At 42.5% G+C, this 23,234-nt stretch overlaps 1 protein-coding gene across 1 annotated transcript in view; it reads left to right on the top strand.

The window, feature by feature from the left end:
• The first annotated feature begins 15,810 nt into the window (after positions 1–15,810).
• LOXL2 (lysyl oxidase like 2) overlaps positions 15,811–23,234 on the top strand; it is a 32,325-nt gene continuing 24,901 nt past the window's right edge. Inside the window, exon 1 of the mRNA XM_072149088.1 lies at positions 15,811–15,928. The gene's annotated coding sequence lies outside the window, so the exon portion shown is untranslated. The remainder of the gene's footprint in view (positions 15,929–23,234) is intronic.

The raw sequence follows: 23,234 nt of genomic DNA, 5'->3' as shown, positions 1-23,234 counted from the left end.
ACTGGTTTGGTTTTAATTCCGCATCATGTCATTAGGCTTCCTGAAAGTCATGCTTGATGTCAAGGGAGCTGCCTTACAAGGTATCTAATAGAGGCGTGGTTTTCCTTATTCCATCGTGGAAAACTTCTTTGCATGCTAAATGTTAATATTATTACTACCTACAGTCACCACCAGATGGAGCCTCTTGAAGACAGAACTTCCATTGCTACAATGACTCAGTAGATCACATCAGGAAGTTAAAGAAGTTAAAAAAGTATTGCCTGTATAGTGCAGCACAGGTCGTGTTGTTTGTATTTGGCCAGATTTTTAAGGGAAAAACACAACATGGTGGGGGACAAAATCCATGTTTACCCCCAAGTATAAGGAAGCAGAAGTGATGGCACCGAATGTCGCCTCTGGATATAAACATGTCTCTGAATGAGCCCCCAATCCGCTCATCATCAATCTTCTATGTGGCGATGATGAAATCCGTAAATTACAAACATCTCATTCCATGAAAGTCTCTCCAGGGTTAGAGGAGCCAAGTCCTCACAAACATCCAGTACTTGGAGGCAGGGCCGAGGTTGGGGAAGCTCCCAGTTTACATTCCAGACGTGATCCAACAGTCGGAGGAGAACATTAGTATAAATGATACAGAAGGGAAATGTAAAAAACACCCAGAAACCAGAACACGAGTGTCATGTGTGTCCTGTAGAGCACAAACAAGGACCGTCCCTTAAAGGAATAGAGAATAGCTCCTCCATATCAGATTGGTGGGGGTTCGACACTTAGCACCCTCACAGATCTACAGCTGAAACACTATAGAATGGAACAGGAAGCAGACAGCGCCATTCTCAGTATAGTGGTCAGACTGAGGTACTGCAGATCATTCATTGCTGCTCGTTCTATGCATGTAAAAAGGCCTCAGTTTATTGTAAGAGCTTGAATGCGCCCCCTATAGGAGACCAGCTGCAAGTGAGGAGCAGAAATGCCTATGAAGGTGACAACCCGGTCACTGGGTGAAGGTACATTGTGCACCTGTAGTTATGAGAATAATCTTGGAATCTTTGGAATTCTGAGCTGATTCTCAATCCATTACTTGCAATTTCTTATGTATTTTTGTAATGGTATGTCCTTCTAAGGGTTTCCTTACGGATAACCCTGTATACTGGGAGGAAGGGGTTCTGAGGCAGCAGTGGATTCATGAAATCTGCACACAATAGGACCTAATAGAGACTGATTGTTCATGGTTGGCTGATACTAAGGTATGCTAAGTTATTATATGAAATATTATATTTTCAGTTCTAGGACAGAGCTGATAATATTGATACCAGTGTGAAAAACATATAGTTTAATCATTTCTAAGGTTCTTAAAGGTACAGCAAGATGTTATCACCCCATACAGCGCTGCCTCCTGCTGGGCAACTGCGGTACTACAAGATCCAGTCATGGAATAGAAACATGTCTAGTTTTTTTGATTTTTTGTAAGGTTTATCTTAGTGGTTGGTAAATGAGGCATGTGAGTCTTGTTTTTTTGAGACTTTTGTCAGAATAGTCGCACAAAAGTCTCAAATGTTTAGGAAAAAAAAACCCCTTTGGCTATGCCTACTCTGGAGTAGAGATTTTTGCGCTAAAAAAATTGCGACTTTACACCACAATTGTGCAAAAATGTGCAACTTTTTCAGACATCCACATCTGGAAACTAATGATAAATTAGACGCTCCAGTGAAAAAAAACCCAACATGATGAACTTTGTGAAACGGCAACCAAAGGCGCAAAAAAGGCGCAGAAACTGTGAAAAGTCATAAAAAAGAAAGGAAAAACAAAATTAAGTTTGATAAATGCCCAGTCCCTTGTATCTTCATATTTGCTTTTTTTTTTCCTTTCTTTTTTGCAACTTTTGTGTTTTTGCGACTTTTGCTGTTGTTTCTCAAGTAAACTTTTTTCCGCATCATGTGCTGTGTCTTATGTATCTTTATTTTCCAGATGTTCCGGGAAACTTTTCACTTATGTATCCCTTTTTTGCTTACTTTTGCGCCTTTTTAGGGCGCAAATCTTCACCTGGTCCTGGGCAGGTGCAGAGGAAGGATTTCTTTTTCTTGGACCCTGTAGGCGGTTTTCCACGTGCCGTTTTCATCACTTTTTTAAACGCATCGAAAAACGCAAGTGGGAGGGGGTTTGGCCAAACTGTATAAGTGCATGTGTTTCATTGCGTTTCATTGGAAACGCATATGTGTTTTGGCCAAACCCCCTCCCATTTGCGTTTTTGGATGCGTTTTAAAAACGTGACGAAAACTGCACATGGGAAACCGCCTTGTGGTTTACATTGCAAAAATGTATGAATTTAACATTCTACCATGTCGTTGTTTGGCTAGAAAGTGTTTTTTCTTCTTTGCTGGAAATGTAAGCAGCTGTGAAAATGTTAACACAGCTGCTTACACTTCCAACAAGAGAAGAGAAACGCTGTCATAGCAAACACATGGTAACATGTAAAATGCATGTATTTCTGCAATGCTTTGAAAAACGCCACGTCTGACCGCACCCTTATATGTCGTCATCTTCCTGGGGTATGGCTAGAGTGCTAAAAATGTAGGCAACGGTCTCAAATCCAAAATTTACAGTAGTGTCCATGTCTGTCTATAAACCTCCCTATTGCCTCGCGTGATCCGTCTCAGTGAAAATGAACGGAGATGTTTCATAGTTTTTTCCAGAGACAACGCATCAGTGAAAATAAAAGCCAAATTTCCCATAGAAATCAGTGGGTCAGTAAGGCATCCGTGAAAAACACTCAACCACGGATGTGAAAAACAACACCAATGTGAAAGAGCCCTCGCCGAATATTCTTGTGTTCTTCACAGGGAAAGAGGACACAAACTTCCCATTCTCCTGATGCTCCAGAATTATGGACTGTATATACTGCTGCCCATTTTCTCCTGTATCTATTCCCTCTGTGGACGCATACTGCCCCAAATACTGAAATCATCTTATCTCTCAAAATACTGCCACACAAACATAACCTCTTAGAGGGAACCTGTCACCGATGTTTCCAAAAATTTAGTCTTGGGCACTGTTTTTCACCTAAAAATATTTCTGCTCACAAAAGGATAAAAAAAAACTTTAATTCTCTGCTATCCAGGCATAGAATCCAGCGAGTCGGAGTTGGCGCAGTACATACGCTCGAGTCCGGCAGCTTCCTCGTAGCTCTGTATAGAATCCACAACTCCTTTCCCTACATCATCGGGCTGTCTGGCCGAATTCTCGCTTTAGCCGCTTCCGGCTGTCATGTGCAGTGAGCATAGGAGACCAATATCTATACAACACACAATGGCCATGTCTGCCCCCTACATACTTATAATGCCCCAGTTTACCCCTTAGGTGTATCCGTAAATGTGTTGTTATAAAGGAGTGGCCGAGTGCTGCCACAAAATCCCTTTTAGGTCAAAATGGCCACTTACAAAATTGCACAATCCAAACAAATGGACCAATCTTTTCACCAACATCTTGAGCCAGACTGGCCAAAAAAGTGGTCCCACAGGAAGCAAAACAGGATCAGGATCCTCAGTCTGAAACTGCCCCATACAATGCTCTGATCTGAGAGGTTTTATATGAAGGATTATATACAGTGTCTATATGGCGGCTCCCGTTAGCTACTAGAAGATGGGATCAGACCACAGTTTCCCCCGTAGTTTTCCACACTGTTACTGAAGTGTCCACTAGGTGGCGCCGCCATCTCCAGAATTTTGGAGCAGCAGCTGTTCCCTGTGACTGTGAGGAAACTTCTCATTCCATGTTCTGTGAAATGTTTCCAGATGTTCGTCATTGCTCATCCATAAATTATACAAATCATAGGGAGAGATGAGCATTTTCCATGCAGTTACTGCATTCCTGTACAGTCATGCACTCGGATGGATGGATGGACGGCCTTGTCACTGACTGTAACCTTTGCCTTTCTGGCTCAGCTGCGTGTCATCTGTGGCCGCAGCGACCACCGCCAAGAAAGTGGCTGCTCCTATGCCAGACTGGTCCCAAGACTGCCAAACACGAGACATGTTCCTTTCTGCAGCACATCTGTGGAAACTATTCAAGAAAATGAGTATAATCCCCCTGGAAAGCTATTAGCCACAAGTACAATAGCATGTGAGGGGTTCGGGGGTCCTTACGATGTGTTTTTTCCTGTATGGCTGGAACATTCAGTTGCGGGGCTGTCGCGGATAAACATCTTGTTTTGTAAGAGAATGTTCACATGTAACAAACCTGACACATATTGATTCACCCTAAGAGAACTTGAAGAAAGTTTTACTCCTAGAACAAAAAGTAGTGTGACCCCCCCCCCCCCCCGACACCTTTGACCTGAAAAATTTCCGCTACCCACTGCAACCTAATCGGTCCTGCAGGATCTCTAACACAGCCCCCAGAAGCTGTATGCTGGTACCCCCACTTCCTCAAGTTAACTTTGGGGGCCCCTAGGTGTGGGTTGGCATGGGTTTCTGAGCCCCCTAACCCTGAATACGTCTATTGGGGTGACCCCTGTGATTGAAGCCCATAGATCCCTCTTGCAAAGGACCCTGATAGCCCTAATCCCAGAAGGGAACTGTTATCATTACATTGTACCCTATACAAGCGTACCGCTTTGTAGTATAAAATGCATACAACTTGTCGCCATGTAGTATAAAATGCATACAACTTGTCGCCATGTAGTATAAAATGCATACAGCGTGTCGCCATGTAGTATAAAATGCATACAGCATATCGCCATGTAGTATAAAATGCATACAGCATATCGCCATGTAGTATAAAATGCATACAGCGTGTCGCCATGTAGTATAAAATGCATACAGCTTATCGCCATGTAGTATAAAATGCATATAGCTTATCACCATGTAGTATAAAATACTATATATATATATATATATATATATATATATATATATATGTATACACATATAAACACCTACATATACACATCACATACATATACACATCACATACATACATATACACCCACATATGCACATCACATACATATACACATCACATACATATACACATACATATACACATCACATACATATACACATACATATACACATTACATACATATACACATTACATACATATACACAGATAAACTTACTTTATTTTCTTTTATTCTACAGGAAGGTTCTCCAGGAATGCATGCAGGTTACGCTGTATGCATTCTGCACTCCCACCTGGAGCGGAGGTTGGGGAGCTGAGCGGAGGAGAGGGGAGCTGAGCGGAGGAGAGGGGGGCCACGGAACGGAGGAGAGGGGGGCTACAGAGCGGAGGAGAGGGGGGCTACAGAGCGGAGGAGAGGGGGGAGCGGAGCGGAGGAGAGGGGGGCTACGGAGCGGAGGAGAGGGGGGAGCGGAGCGGAACGGGACAGAGTAAGCAGAGCAGTGCGGAGCGGACCAGGACAGGAGCAGAGCGGACAGGGAGGGAGCAGAGCAGTGCGAAGCAGACCGGGAGGGAGCAGAGCGGAGCGGACCAGAGCGGACCGGGAGGTAGCAGAGCAGAGCGGGAAAGAGGATTTGCCAGCCGGCATGCATGGGGTGTCAGCCATGGTGGCGGCACAGGCTGGCCGGCAGGCGGGCGCACGTAGTACGGGCGGGGATTTCCGGCGCAGCATAGGCGGACTGGCAGGAGGCAGCATGGACGGCGGGCGCAGGTGCGCCCCTGGTTCTAGGGGACCGGAAATTCAGTCAGCGCTCCCTGTCAGTCAGCAATAAATACTGTGCATGCGCGAAAACTCTGCAGTTCTGTCTATGGAGCGGCGAGTAGTTCCGCCGCTCACATAGACAAACTTTTACGGGCAGCGGGCAGAGGCTTACCGGCGACGGTACGCGTGCCAACAGAAACGGCTTCGCGTGCCGTCTGTGGCACGCGTGCCATAGGTTCGCCATCGCTGCCCTATACAATACATCTACTGGCCACCTATGTACTCGGCGCCACTCGCCTATAGGTGACGGACGTGGAGTAAAGCTTAACGAAGTTGCTGTTTTTCTGCTTCCTTCTCCCCAAATTTCAATTCTCAAAGTTTACTGTGCCCCCTCCCCAGACCATATTGGGATACTAGAGAATTTAGGCTTTTAGTTGCTGTTAATCTCTTGTGGCCTGAAAACTTTTCCTAGAAATCATATTTCAGCTTTTCCACTGAAATAAAGTATATAATTATTATTTTAAAAAAAAGCCCTGGAAGAATATTATTATCATATCCAACCTCAGTGCTCAGATGCAGGTCCAGTGTACTGCAGACAGGATAACCACCATCGGGGTATGTTCACTCAGGACTGAAACACTGCAGATTTCATAAGCTTCAGAATAAAATGTAGTAAATATTGGGGCAGATTTACTTACCCGGGCCATTCGCGATCCAGCGGTGCGTTCTCTGCGCTGGATTCGGGTCCGGCCGGGATTTATTAAGGTAGTTCCTCTGACGTCCACCAGGTGGCGCTGCTGTGCTGAAGTTCCCTTGAACGCACTGGAATACACCGAGCCGGGCTGAGTGAAGGTAAGTGCAAGCTCCGCAACATATTTTTTTTTTTAAATGCAGCGGTTTTTCCGAATCCATTGGGTTTTCGTTCGGCCACGCCCCCCCGATTTCCGACGCATGCATGCCAGCGCCGATGCGCCACAATCCGATCGCGTGCGCCAAAATCCCGGGGCAATTCAGGGGAAATCGGCGCAAATCGGAAATATTCGGGTAACACGTTGGGAAAACGCAAATCGGGCCCTTAGTAAATGACCCCCATTGTGTTTGCTGTTGCATCCTGCAGCGATGTAGAGTATCTGTTGCTCACCTTAATTATATTCATACGGAGGATGGAGGACCCCTTTAAAAAAGGTATCTGCCACCTGGTTAATCATGATTTGTCCTCTGGGTTATAGATCATCAATATCAAATCAGCAGACAAAATACTGCATTGGGACAAGTACCAATGCAGAACCTATGTAGTACTATGGCTTCTTCCCTCCCTACCAAGAACAGCACAGCACATTTTATAGTGGTTGTGCTTGGTATTGCAGCTCAGTTCCGTTCACTTCCAGACCTTGTGAGACTTGACAGGTCTGGGAAGCAGAAAAGGTTCTCTGGTTGAAGGCTCCGATCAGTGGGATCTATATTAAAGGGGTTGGCAAGCCACATCAAGTACCACACCAAGTCTTTCCCTATCTACAGGATAACCTGCTGATTATTGGGGGCTCCAGTGGTGGTCCATTGTGCCTGAAACTAATGGAGAATCGAATCGTGCATGCGCAGTGCTGCTCCATTCACTGTTTATGGCACTGATGGGAGTAGTAGTGTACTGCGCTGCCAAATTTGATGGCGCTATATAAATAAAGATTATTATTATAATTATAGGAGTAGGTGTTCTGTTCATTTGGGTTACAAAGTATCTCGTCCTTGTGATCCAGTAAGTTATCGCCTGCCGCTTGGTGTGGCTGTAAACCCCTTTAAGAGTAAACTATCAATTCCTTACCCCTTAATATATCCCTTATTCCTTTAAGCAGGGGTAAAATGATCTAATGTAAACTTCAAAATTCCACAGTGAAGTCGCTGCCCTCATCATCCTTCTTGTCCGTCAAGTGTAGGGTTTCATGGTAATAGAGGTGACATCATTCAGCCACTGGGAAAGTTAGGAGACATAACACAATTCCTTCTAATGATGTCCTGTTACCCTGCGATCTGTCAGCAGTGCATAGGGGGCAGAATTGTGGTCAGTTACCCAGGGCATATTATACCCCCTGGACGTGTGTGCTCAGGCATGAGTCACAGGGTAAGCAGAGGAGTATACGGAGCACCCGCTGCCGGAATGTCCCTGTCACCCATGTCCTGGACCTCCGGGGACCAGCGGAGAGATGAGGAGAGGCAGCTGTTACTAAACATCTCCAAAATCTGTTTATCTTCATCACTTCCGGCTTAACTTTGCCATTTTTCCAGGAACTTTCAGCCATTCCCTGACATCCATTATCTCACGTCCTCATATGGAAGCCGTGTTACATACGTCAGCACTGAGGAGCGCTCCAAAAACTGTCCATGTATCACACTTCCTTCCCTGTCATATAATATAATCTTATAAACAGGCAGAGATATATACAGACCCAGGGTCCTGCTTGTATTTTAGAAACAAAAGAAAAAAAATGACTTATCTGAATCCCCCAGCAAGTAATAGGTGAGGGACCTATCTACGGCTGCCATCTTGAAAGTTGCCATCCAGGTTCAAGGTCAAATCTTTCTAATGGGAAGATGGTCATGTAGTATATCAAAGAAAAGAATTGTCTAAATAATCATTGCCCTAATTAGAAATGTAATCTCTCTTGTGGTTCAGAGTTCAAGTTGCAACATCAACCAGGAACGGTCCCTGTGATGCACAGCTATGTGGCATGTTGTCCCTGGTGCTGCACACAGAAACGAAGGACCTGAATCCAATCATTATGAGCCCACATGAGATTCTAGGCAGAGACAATTCTGGTCTTTTTTGATCTGCTTCCCATTGTGAAAAATTGCCCATATGGAGACTTACAAGATGGCAGCCATGTTCTGTTCATAACCTAAAAGATAACCCTTGACCCATTACTTACTGCGGGATCAAATATGTCATTTTCTATTCAATTTCTGAAATTTAATGGTGTCTGTGCTACAGACTCCTCAGCTCTTGGCCCCTACCTTTGTGCTACTGAACAGCTCCTCCCTCCCCCATTGATAAAAGCTCACCAGGTTGTGACCCATGTGATGGAGCAGGAGGGAGGAGCTGTACAGGAGAACAAAGGTGGGAGCTGAGAGCTGAGAAGTCTGCAGCAGAGACAAGTCACATGTTGTTATTTGAAATGCATCCAAACCAAAGCCCAACCCCTGGGACTACACAGAGGATTGTGTCAGGATGCAAGGTAAGTTATAGCACACAAATATATTCTAATGAAAATGCTTAGAGAAGGCAGAAAAACATATTTTCAATGCAGGTGTGTTAGGATTCTGTAGCCTGTCTTGAGTGAAAATGAGGTCCCTGGTGACAGGTTCCCTTTACAAAGGGTTGTTCAGAAGACCAAAGATAAAAGAAAATAAAAAAGCTTAAAAAAAAAGTAATATGCTACTCATGTTTCCCGCCATCTCTACTTCTTGGTCCCTCTTAATACAGTGGGCATAGTGACAGCAGTGGAAGTAGAGACCAGTAGATCAATGAAGAGAATATTATCTCTTTTACAGTGTTTTCTAAAAAAAACTTCTTACACCAAAATTCTTTAACTCTGGATCTCACCTACAGATTCAGTGTAGTTCAGTGGCCCCTTGGTGGACACAATAATGAAACTTAGTGGAAGATAACTCTTTGGGGTTAAATTTAGAGCCAATGGCTTCTACTAGGGTGGGTTTCTTATGGGTTGATTCATAAATTACATGTTTAGAAAGAGGGTGGAACCTCAGAATCATTTCCTCTGGTCGGCAAATGGAACCTCATTTGGACATATTTAAAGTATTTCACTTTAATGTTAGTCTTTAGTGTCAACTTCGGGGCTGGGGGGTAAACATTGTGGTACCAAACGTTCTTTCTCCCTTCGAATACCAATGACAATGAGTCATGACCTTCAAAATTGAGTCACCCCTACAAGTGGAAGATCTTTGGCTTGTCCTAAGTTATCCTGGCACATGTCCTACACCAGCTCCAGGTAAGTTTTCTTACTAATGGCTATTGAGTGGCCAGTAATCTCAGGATATCCCGAGCCAAGAGGGAGCGTTAGGAAGACACATCTGCAATGAAGGATCTTAAAGTACTAGGACCAAGAAGCTGACACATTACCAACATGACTAAGGCATTGGCAGTGCAGGATGTGTACCCACATGGGGTGGCCCAGCGCTATCCCTGGCAGGGTTCCCTCTTATTGCACAGTGTGTTAGGAATGTCAGCAATCATTTCCAGCAAGCTCAAACATTTAAGGAAATATTGTCAAAAATGGACTGGTTTCTACTTGATAGTTCAGACCTGTGATATTTTGATGCATCCTGTGATTTACTAATGACACTGGCTATGTATGTAGTGTATTGTTCTTCTAGATGTTTGTGTGTATACTGGTGGTGGTGACATTACTGATATAGTCATATACCAACCCCTCCATTACAGATATAGTCACATACTGACCACTACATTACAGATATAGTCACATACTGACCACTACATTACAGATATAGTCACATACTGACCACTACATTACTGATATAGTCACATACTGACCACTACATTACTGATATAGTCACATACTGACCACTACATTACTGATATAGTCACATACTGACCACTACATTACTAATATAGTCATATACCAACCCCTACATTACAGATATAGTCACATACTGACCACTACATTACAGATATAGTCACATACTGACCACTACATTACAGATATAGTCACATACTGACCGCTACATTACTGATATAGTCACATACTGACCACTACATTACTGATATAGTCACATACTGACCACTACATTACTGATATAGTCACATACTGACCACTACATTACTAATATAGTCATATACCAACCCCTACATTACAGATATAGTCACATACTGACCACTACATTACAGATATAGTCACATACTGACCACTACATTACTGATATAGTCACATACTGACCACTACATTACTGATATAGTCACATACTGACCACTACATTACTGATATAGTCACATACTGACCACTACATTACTAATATAGTCATATACCAACCCCTACATTACTGATATAGTCACATACTGACCACTACATTACTAATATAGCCACATCTGTGTCACTAATGCTGTTATAATAATAAGTCACATTATTTCTATGAAGGCAGGGGGATACACACTCATTAGTCCTTACAAGTAAAGATTTAACCAGTTGCAGAGATGTCAGGTTACAGTCTCTCTGTCCTCGGGAGACATAATCACGTCAGTGACCAGCTGAGCCCTTTGTAAAATCTGAGATGTCTTTATATGTAATCCCAAGTATCCTGCCATCTTGTAATCCCTTGGAGTATTTTACATGTCCCTACTTGTGTTTCCCTTCATGAGACTGCTGACCCAGCATGTTCATCATCGGTAAATAATTGCTTCCAAACCTGGGCCTACGGCCTTATTCCTCTATCCTCTCCTGTCACGTGGATGGAAGACATGGAATAGTGTATCCCTTACAGTAAATGACACGGTACTAGGGATCACAGATGAGTGCCACATACTCTTATAAGACCACAGGAATGTCTCAGCTAATAACAGAGTGATAATTTACAGGGTTTATTAACTCTCTGTTTATACGGGATACATCTATACATGCTGAAGAAGCATTATATGTCACTCTGGGATTTTATAGTAAACATAGCAAATAGGAAAGGGCACCTGAAGGGTTGACCTTGCGTACATGGGAAGGTATTAAAACTCACACCCTAGACAATCATTGACCAAGACTGGTAGGGAACTTTGAGAGTATATATATAACAGCCTGACAACCCATGGCTATGGGTCAGCTAAAAAATGCATTGTAACTTACCCATGCGAGCCTGAAGTGTGGAACGACTACGGCTACAGTGTAAGGGCTTCAGAGAGAGAGAAACTGTTTATACCTGTAAGTCATGGCTTAGCCACACCTGGACTGGACTTCCCATACCATGGATCCCAATACTGTGGATTACCAATGCGTGGGCCCCCTTCCTGGGGATAATAAATGTTCAGGCCCATTACATGAAGGGACTGTTCCCAGCTCAGAGACTGTGCTCTGTTTCTGTAAACTAAATAGCTCTGCGACCACCAAGAAGTGTGCCCTCATAGATAGGACTAGATTTTCTGTAACCAATTCGGAGACTGAAACCATCAAGCCATTTACCTCTTGTTAGGCTGTAAACATTCTGCGTGTTTGCTTCTGTCCATCTATCAGGTCTGCCTATATCCTCAAATAGGCCCGAAAAATACATCTCATTTAGCCAAACATCCTGGTAAGGTTTGACCTCCTTACATATCACATTATCTCTAGTATATCTATATATATACAGATGTTTAGTGTTCTTATGCCGAATATGTTTACCTTTTGTTTCTTCAAAGCTTTTCGGAAAATTAGTTTTAATTCTTTGGCACAGGCAGATTCCTATCTCACGAGTCTCACGTAGGCAGCGCACATGTGGTTCTTATAGAAGACTAATGCAATGTTACATATATTAGTGCAATATGATAGGACGCCGGTCATCTGCTTAGTATAAGAGGGAACGCTGATGTTCTTGTGTTCCCAGCTGCACAATCCACCACTCCTGGCACAAGATTGGGATAAACACGCAGAGCACCCTGAAATCAAGCAGTAAACAATGTGGAGTTCTGCTCCGGAATGTCCACTGTCAAATCGTTACAATAGTCAAAATATGTTGAGGAATTTCATCACTATGGCCCCCTTTACCCTACCCTCCCCACCACCACAGGGCTCCATTCTCCTGATTGTGCCGCCAACTATAGTGATGAAAGCACATGCATGTTTATTGTTATAGGGATACAAAATACATCTGTTAATGCTTATCTTGTAGTAGGATACGGCATGGATAACTGTAGTGGGTATCCAACCAATATTTTTGCCCACCAACATTGGCTTACCCTGGGAAAACTTAGAAACAACCCTCGGAGGAGATTTATTACTTGTCACCTAGGTGTCGTAGAAACAGATACACCGTCTATAGGTGACCCCCAATAACACGTTAGTGTAATATATGGTGTTACTTTCCATGATCAGAAGCAGAGTCATTAGGTGAAGCTCAACTATAAATCATCCCTGAATGATAATGCCATGAGTGAGGGGCAGTATGTCTGGTTAGATGTCTGTATTTACAGGTTGTCTGGTCTGGGGTCTTTATAGATGGAGGAGAATGGTCTGGGGTTTCGATAAGGGATGGTTTGTATAAATTGGAAGTTTAGTCTGGTGTGGTTTCTGCATGAATGGGGGTTCCTGCAATCTGTCAAGATTTGGGTTCCTATAAACTGCTGTTTGTTTGAGCTCCGTTTATACGGTGGTCTGGTCTGCGATCTGGTCTGAAGTCTGATTAATTAAGGTGTCCCGTGTGGTAGATAGGGATCTGGTTTCGGGAGGTCTGGTAATGGTCTGTTTAGGGTGTCCAGTCTGGAGTCTCCATACAGAGGATCTATTTCGGCGTTATTATACATGAGGCGTTTGGTTTGGGGTTTTGTTTGAGCATTGTCTATACAGGGGTCTAGTCTGTTATCTGGTCTGAAGTCTGAATAAATAGGGTGTCTGGTGTGGTATCTATATAGATGGGTATCTGGTTAGGGAGGTCCTGTTAGGGTCTGTATAGGGTGTCCAGTCTGGAGACACCATACAGATGGGTCTATTGTGAAGTTATCCAGGAAGGGGTTGGTTTGGGGTCTGTATAAGCGGCTGCTTAGGACTCTGTCTAAAAGGTTTGGTCTGGGGGTCTATTCTGAGTTCTGTATAAAAAGATCTGCTGTGTACTACATTAAGAGGGTCCAGATCTGGCCTATATATTCTTATTTGTGGTCTATTCTCACAATGTGTGCATAAAGGGGTCAGGTACAGTATTGGAGATACAAAACCAGCATTGGGTGTTCTCTATATTAATGGACATGTCTTTTCTTCAAAAATATGTTAGTTAATGAATAACTAATAAGAGGATAATTGTGAGGGAAGCATTTTTGCTTTGCACCCTGAGCTTCCTGTTGTAAATCTGAGAGACATTTATGGAGGTTGTTCCTTCATTGCCTCCAATTCATTACAGAGATAAGTCTTCCAGGAGGGACTGGCCTCTTATCTCCACATTAGTGAATGTTAGCAGAGGCCTTCCCCCCTGGAGGATGATTTGCTGCACGTTGACAGTTCTGGTCTTACATGTGACTGCCTCCCCCTCCAGCCTCCCAGTTATATTCTGGGTTTCCAGGGAGAACAAAAATGTTCCAGTAGTAAATGAGTAATATAAAAATCATGAACAAAGCTTCCTATAAATTTCCCACAGGACAAAGGGATCACAGTGAGACAACCCTTAGACTTTGCCCTGCTATGGCACGGCCTGGTATGTCAGGGATGATGTGTAATCCATTCTATACTATATATACATTGTGAGGCGTAGACATCTGTTTAGGTATATTCACACACTGCATTTTTGCCATTCTGAGTCTGAAAATTCCTCTAATTTGATGACTCCCCTTTCATCTCCACAGTTTATATGATGCTGACCTGATGGCCTGATGGGATGCCATCATCTACATAGGCCTATAGAATAGAGCTATTCGGGGGCGTCAATTGACAGTGGATGAACACCACAAAACCCAACATCAACCCAAATTTTGGTCCCAGAGTTGTTACTTTAGACCATTTGCACACAATGGGGCACATTTACTTACCCGGCCGACAGAGTTCACCCGAAGTGCGTTGTCCGACAATTATTGTCGCGATTCACTAAGATCGTGCACTAGATTTCCTGCATGTGTCGGTTCCCCACTCAGGTCCGCCGGAGTTCACCATCTTCTTCCCGAGGTATATAAGTGCATTGGATGCGACACAATTTGAATATTAAATCCCGCGCTCAGTCCGAAGCAGTGGGATTGTCCGATGGCCTGCCCGTCGATTTCTGTCGCATGAAAGCCAGCGCCGCTGCGACACGATCCCCTTTAGATTTTCACAGTGGTGCACAAATCCCGAACATTTCTAAAATCCGACGAAAGTGAGATCCACGGACCATTAGTAAATAAGCCCCAATCAATTTTTGAAAGCCAAAATCTGAAGTTAAACCTACACAGTGAAAATGTATAATGGAAAGATCGGCATCTCTTCCCCTGCTTTGGACCTCTTCTGGACTTGGCTTACAAATACTGATGTGTGGAAGTGGCCTAAGATTTCTTAAATTTCTCCCTATGCTCCAACAAGCTTAGAACTGGGTTTCAATGAAATATTTGTGCCCTGGATTTTGTGTGACTATTGTACATGAGGTCATAGGTCACGACAGGCCACCAGTGACAATGAATAGATATAACGTCATGTAATCTTCATGTTGCAGTAGCCGTAGCCTAAGTTGCTTTATTCACACAGTGCATCCTGATGATGTAAAGATGTAGCAGTGCTACGTTTGCTATTTGATTCAACACATTGGCCCACATTTACTAAGCTCCTTGCACCGGTTTTCTGTTGGACTTTGCACTTTGTTTCTAGTGCAAACTGCTCGCACAGGTATTTAAGAAGTGTCTGCGCCAAGACCCTTTTGTGTTGCGGCTGCACTACTCTTCAAGCGGCAGAAATTTCTGCACTGAAGGGGGCGCTGCGGGGCTAAGTCAGACTGTGTGCCAGATTTATCATGCATAGTCCGACTGAAATGTGTTGCATGCCCGATGTTAAAGGTGCACCAAAAAAAATGGTGCACTCTGTCAGAGCAATTCCAGAAGCGCCAAATTCATAAAGAACATGCACCAGAATCCTGAATCTGGTGCCCCCTGTACTATACACAGGCAAACATGGTGCAGTTTGCACTGTTCTTAGTAAATGTGCCCCATTCGGGTGAATCTTTAGTATTTGATTGCAAGTAGGTAGACATACAGTACTAACAAAGTCAGCTCTGCTACATCTGTATAGCTTTATATTATAGTCTCTTGCTGGAACCTTTCTTTGTTAATGGTAGGACTAGAGGTTAACCCCTCTGAGGCCAGTGAGTGGGCTCCAGCACAGCTACTGAACTCATATTACATCTCCTATCCATGAGCTCACTCCTTAGGATGTGAGTGTCTGCTGGGGGCTGGGAGAGGAGGGGAGAGGAGGGGGTGAGAGGGAGGGAGGCTGCCAGGAGTTCAAAAAGTCTGCTGCACAGTTTAGACACTTGAGGGAGAGCTTCAATTACACAGCCAGGGACCCTCATCATCCACACTACTCTGCTACTCCATCTGTGGGGACCTGCTGCTACTGACTTGTAAGTGCACGCTCAGACTGCATTATGGATGATGTATGGAGGGGGTGCTGGAGACATAATGCTGGTAGTAGCAAGATACACTATATTACAATGTATTAGGGAAGAAGAGATGCTCTGCAGCAAGATACACTGTAATACAATGTATTAGGGAAGAAGAGATGCTCTGCAGAAAGGTACACTGTTATACAATGTATTAGGGAAGAAGAGATGCTCTGCAGCAAGGTACACTGTTATACAATGTATTAGGGAAGAAGAGATGCTCTGCAGAAAGGTACACTGTTGAACAATGTATTAGGGAAGAAGAGATGCTCTGCAGCAAGGTACACTGCTATACAATGTATTAGGGAAGTAGAGATGCGCTGCAATCTAAGATACATTGTTATATGTGAGTTGGAGAAATGCTCTGCAGATGTTAAACAAAGTGAGATACACTTATGATTCAGTGTGTAAAGTGAAAAGATGTTGATGTTCCAAATACACTATTTATGTGGGATATATAATATTGTATTATGTTGGAATGATGCTCTGCAACTATGTGTAGTATTCACAGATTTTATTCAGTGTATTGAGAAATGCTCTGCAAATGTTTCATTGAGAAATTTACTGCACAAGTCAGACAAGTGACACCCTGACATAACAATATAGATGAGCAATGCTCTGCAGAAGTTATAAAGCTTATGGTGGACTGTGTACATGTAGCTTGTAGAGGGTGATGCTCTGCAGATCTTAGCTTGTGAAGGGCATATAGATATATCAAGTATAAGTGATGATCTGCAGAAGTATTATAGCTTATGGGATAAAACATGTTGCTTTTCCTGTTCTGTAGAGATGTTTTGTATGGAAATTTAATTGTGTAATGCTCTGCAGTGATTGTATATGAGGACTGATGTTCTTTGATGTGTGAAGTGTGTACGGTATTTTGTGGAATGATGCTCTGCAGACTCTATATTAGTCATGGTAAGAAATCTGTATATGTTTCTTAAATGCAGAAGTAGGTATAAACCGTAATGACACTCATTGTGATGTTCTGCAGCAGCTGTACATAATACAATGTACGTGACATTAGTTCCTGATGATGCACTGAAGAAGTAGCAATTTATGGTGATGATTGTACCTTTGTGTGATATATAACTAATAAATACCAGAATGTTGATGGAAAAGCCCTTAGGAGCTGCTCTGCCTAATGATGAGCGATGCTCTGCAGACATTCAGAAGGACCTGTAGACAGGATACTTGATACTTGGACTCTAATAACCATACAGGCAGACAGGGTAATTGATGCCTGGACCCTGTATAAGGCATAATATCCATACACTAGACATGCAGCACGTATTTTCCACTCTGCTCACTTTTGGCAGAACATTTTGACCTGGATGGTCAGATCTATCGCTGCGGATGATCTGAACAACTTTCACAAGAGGGTGATGCCCTGCAGAGGACAAACAGCCTTATCGACAATACATGGTCTTATTCAGAGTGATTACTAATTTATATAATGTGAAATGTGCTGCAGCTAATGCTTAGCAATATATTGAGTAATGCTCTGCAGATATGAACACATTAATATATAACTATTGGCCACAGTGCCCCCCCCCCAAAAAAAAATAAAGGACAATACAATTACTATAGATATAGGAGGTCTACCAAGCCGCCTCATGGAGAACCGGAACTGGTCTCAACAAATCCATTATGGTGGTTCTCCTGGTTTTATTGCTCCCCCTCGTGTGTACCCCCCCACCCCAGCTCCTCTGGTTTACCAATTAGGGGTACTTCCTGCCTGTGATGGATATTCCTTCTCTTTGCTCCCGATATTAACCCTAGCAGTGCTGGGATTAAATCATCTATGGCCGTGTTCTAACCATGTACCAATTATAGAAAATTCCATGTTCTAAGGTTCTAAAAATTTCCCTATTTAGGAATGAAACTGATTTCAGCTCATGTTTGTTAGGACAGTTTCCCTTTGGGTTGTCTAGGCATCTTTGAGAATTCAAGCTGTAAAAAAAAATGTAAAAACATTAGTCTATCCCAGTGACATCACTAATAGGGATGGACTGGACCACGGAAGCATCATCAGAAGATCCTCTGGTGGACCCGGGCTCAAATAAAGTAATAGGTCTCAGTGAAGACAACTCAATTTGAAGTCTTCTGGAGAACCTAAGGAACCCATTTCCAAAACTGGAAAGACTGACAAAGAAATGTTGTCAAAGAATGTGCACACAATCCTATTTTCCATTGAAATATTGATGAAACTAGAGACTGTTTTTGGATTAGTACAGTTTTTGGATGAATACCCACACATGGTCTCTAGTGACCTATGTTCCTTGTCGTTGGAAGCAGCTGGATATTACTGATCTTCCATCAATAAGATTGGGAAATTATAGTTATTATATCCTATGAATAACCATCTTGAAGACACATGTGCAACTTCCTATCATAAGACGAAAGCAAGATCACAGAATGGACTTTAACAATCCAATGTGGCCAACGCTAGATCAGATATTAGAGGGATTCCCTAACATGAACCTTATTTATGGTTCGGAATTATAGGAAATTATTAAATCATTTGTTCTCCAGAGGTCCACTGCCCTCTATGATTGTCCACGTGAGAAACATCTGCCTCAAATAAACTTTCTGTCAAAATGACTTACTATCAAGCTGAAAAATTCTCCACATCTGCTGCTTTAATCATCCAAAATATGGTCGCTTCCCATCATAAAATGGTATAATTATCAGTGTGCATCGAAGCTTCCTCTGATCTCAAGGAAAAGTGCACCAATTATGGTTGGCATAAGTAGGGTACTATGTCTGTCGAGACCTTACCCTGGTAATAGACACTTATAACTGACCTGGGAGAACCAGTAAATACTCACCCAAGACCTAAAGCCTCCAATGCGGAGCCATTGTATTCTTAGGTGATGCAATTAGTTACATGATTCTCACAGATCCTACACATATGGTCAAGGCCTATGGCAGTGATGGCGAACCTATGGCACGGGTGCCAGAGGTGGCACTCGGAGCCCTTTCTGCGGGCACTCAGGCTATTGTCCAAGGACAAAGTTCACCAAACACTAATTCTTCAACTTAAGAGATGCTGCTCTCAGCGCTATTTTAAAGTGACACTTTATTGGGTGTTTGGAACTGCGGGGAAAGTAAGAAGGTGCTGACAGAACTGCATTATCTTTGGAGGTCATCTTGCTGGACCCACCATTTCTTCCTGTTCAGAGAGACCCTGGAAAGAAGCTACAATGATAGTTTGAATTTGCCTTCCTTCTGTCAACTATATTGGTGGCCTCAGGCGGCCGATACAATTGAAAGATGTGGAAGAACAGGTAGCAATAAGTTACTGTATAAAATTCCATGCTGGCGCTTCCCGGTAAATAAGTGGATTTTGGATGTAGTTTGGGCACTCTGTCTGTAAAAGGTTCGCCATCACTGGCCTATGGCATCCATACATCTTCCATGGCTGATGACGAAATCCTCATTTGTGTGCCTTATCTGTCAGGAGATCAAATGATTGTCCATCCCCGATCCATCCTTCTCCTGACATCACCTCGTTGGCCCAATAATCTGTTATTCCTGCTGAAATTAGTGGCTTTGGCGGACTATTTTATAATGTGTATGTTGGCTTTAAGTTAGGATATTAGCCGTCTTTCCAGCAAAAACTTACTTTGATTGACAATTATGTCTCTCGCCAGCTTAAAGTTAAACTCAACCCTCTATCATTTTTAGCTGCGGATTTATTTCTTGACATGTATTATAACTCCACTACCTAGACTAGAGTTAGAAAATCCTACTGCCAGTATGAGCCCTTTTCATACACAAGCGTATTTAACGTCCTTGTGTTGTCTGTGAACAGCGACGTGAAAAAAACAGATCCCACGCAGGATAATTAAATTGGAATATTGGTGTGAGTATCAGGGTTTAAGATCTTACTGTGTACTTTGCCAGCAGTGAGTTTAATGTTTAAACTGTATACAGTAAACTCACCAGCTCCCCCTAGTGGTAGCCACAGAAAGCAAGAATGAAATAGGAATTTTCAAATCTGCATTAGTAATACAAAGATGGAGTTGGAAAATGTTGGATTGACTATAGTACAAGTTTAAAGTCGATTTTTGGCAGTGGCCTCTCTTGCTGTTGTTCAGGGTCGGCCTTGGTATTGTTTATGTCAGCATGTTTCTTGGGATTGCTCCAGGTAAAGCGTATGTTCGGAGGACATGTAGGGAGTGACTGCTGCTCACAGACACACTCCTCCTCTGTTCTCAGGAGAACCCATGCTGGAAATTTGCTCCGTTTAATTAACTTTATACAATATGTAGTGTACAGACTTGTCTGCCAGCATTCTTATAAAAAATGTACATCTCCGATTTCTTTATTTCTGTGAAGTAGACCAAAGGAGAATTCTTGGCTGAATCCATTTTTTCTTCCTTCCTGAGATATTACATGATGATTAAGTTTACAATACTTGCAAAAACTATTATTTTAATAATTAATATTTATTTTTTTTGCTTGAATGGCAAAAACTTTACTGCCACACACTGTGCACCAAATTCATCACTCTCACAATTGTAGGTTCCTAGTGGTACCCAAAGGTCTGGATTCACTAGTCATGGACTTACTTTGGCCATAATGGGGCAAATTTACTTACCCGGTCCTGTTGCGATCTCCGACGAAGATAAAGTCCAGAGTGATTCACGAAGCTCGTGCACCTGAGTTCCTGCATCCGTCGCTTCCCCACCGTGGTCCACTGGAGTTCACCTTCTTCTTCCCGGTGCATGTGCGTGTCTTGCAACACAATTCTAAATGTTAAATCCCAAGCGTAGTCCGAATCCGTTGGGTTGTCGGCCGGCCCGGCCCCGATTTGCGTTGCATGCAAGCCGGCGCCGTTGCGCCAAAATCCGATTGTGTGCGACACTTACTGATAATTCCTATACAGATTACACTTTGTAAACAGTTGATACTCAAAAAATACTTCTAAGAAATAGTAGGGATCAGTTTTTTGATGCTTATATTGAGATGGGAGTGTATAAAGTAAATACATTTTTAAAGTATAACTAAACATTTTTTTTTATTCCACAAAAGAAAATAGTTGTAAACTTCAGATTCTCTGTGTCTCTGCTCTTTCTCCTGTAGTGAGCATTATATCTGAAAGCCTTCAGAAATCTGCCTACTTAAGACTGAAAAGGAGGCTAATGATTAACTCTTTCCATACCTAGAGAATAGTTCTCTTTACTATTAACATCTGTGCTAATTAAATAATAATTTTTGTTGAAATTTTACTTATGTTTTATGGTATTTTTGGTTTGACTAGTAAACTATGGGGCTGAGTGACCACCATTATTTTAGTGAATGTCTGATTGAGTAATATCATCTAGTAGAAGGATTTGGATGGCCCATTATTACCATTCTAGTTGATTGAATCCCCTGCACTCTCCCTCCATATGTAACATGTAGGTATACTTATATCTGCTATATCTTTCACCCTGTTTGGGGCGGTTTCCTCTAACTTTCCCTTTAGTCTACTCTCCATTCCTCACGTTCCCCTTCACTTTTGTGATTGTCACACCTCCCAGGAGCGCTCTCATTACAAAATGACTATTCAGCATGATGTTGAATAACCTCCGGGGGCTTCGGATCTGCTCCACTACAAATGCTCTTTGTCTTCACTGTTGACTTCTGAAGCTTCTTCTCTATTGACACCAGGTGCAGCAGTCAGCATGTAGGGGGTCAGGCTCGCTGTCTCAAGGTTAACGATTTTCACAGGTCATGAATAAATTTTGTCGCTGCAAAAAATAGCTCTGACTATAGGAGTAATGCAACCCTCTTCATTGTTGGTTTGTCCTCTCACACATCCTATTTGTAATTTTTTAGTTATTTCGTTTTACATTTAAGCTATCAATTGTAAATTTTTCATTAATTTTGCTTAGTTGGAATCCTCATCTTTTTGGCTAGAGTGTAGATTAGAGTCTCTCACTCTGGAGGACTTGCATTGTCCTGCATCACACAGGCAATGTGTAATGCTTTGCTTCCCCTGTGGGGGCAGTGCAGGGAAATTGAATTCAGCTGATTGTTTAAGATCCCAACAGCAGGACACTTTGTAATGTAGTTCTTCTGTCTATTATTGCTTCCCCTTCCCCCAATCGAAGCTGCACTCTCTTTACAATATCCTGGTCTCATAGGAACATCTAATAGTAAAATCTATAGGAGCATCAATCTCCATCTGTACTTTTAACATAGCCCGAGGCTATCATTGAAGACCGCATCTATTTTAAGTATTTTCTTGTCATATTACTGTCCCTAGGGACATTCTTCCTGCTATTAGTTACATATTTCAATGTAAAATGAACTTTCTGTTTCCACATTTCTTTAAACAATGATAATAACATGAGAGCATACCAAATCCAGTAAATTTATGTTATCCGTCAGATTATACATAATTAGTACACAAAGGGGGAAATTTATCATTAAGTTTCTGAGGTAAAACTGTTCTAGTTGCCCATGGAAACCAATCAGAGCTCAACTTTAATTTTATAAACGGCTGTGGGAAAATGAAAGCTGAGCTCTGATTGGTTGCCATAGGTAACTAGAACAGTTCTACTCTAAGAGACTGCTCTATGTTAAATCTCCCCCAAAGAATTTAGGTAGGGTTACCATTACAATTCAATAGGACTAGTTCCCTAGCCCAACTACCAGTTGAGATGAGGGAAAGTGTTGTCAGGGAGAGCCCTGGTGATAATCTCCTTTCCTTTCTGTTCCTTTTGTTAGGGTCTTAATGGCCATAGCCCCAACAAACACACATTTACAGGATACCCAGAGGAGAATAGTCCCACTTTTGACACTTTTTAATGTTTTTCCATGTCAGCTATTTTAGGCAAGGCTGAACATTGTCGTAACATTGAACAGGTGCTGGAGCAGGAGACTCTTGAGGTAATGTCCCTTAGGCAAAATCCATTTACATCAATTGGACAGCAAAAAAAATGAAAACCACAACAGAGAATACATGTGACACTGCCCTAAGGTCATGAATTATTTACACTGCTTTCACCGTCAGGCAATTTTCATGTAGATATGACTTAATATCTGACAAATACTACACAATTCAACTGGGAGAACCAGGTGTAACCCTGAAGATTGCTGAATACAACCATTTTCCAGATTGTTACTTGATACACTACGTGGAAGCAGGCTCTATCTGGGGAGATCCAGTTCCAGATCCCAAAAATGTGGAAACTTCTATTTTTTGATCTAAGAACCCAGTGCAAAATCTATGATATAGCCCAAACATATGTATAATATTGGTGTCTTCTAA

This window comes from Engystomops pustulosus, chromosome 4 (genome assembly GCF_040894005.1).
Source record: "Engystomops pustulosus chromosome 4, aEngPut4.maternal, whole genome shotgun sequence".
NCBI lineage: Eukaryota > Metazoa > Chordata > Amphibia > Anura > Leptodactylidae > Engystomops > Engystomops pustulosus.
The sequence above is the reverse complement of the archived record's forward strand: the minus strand, read 5'-3'. Positions and strand labels throughout refer to the sequence as shown.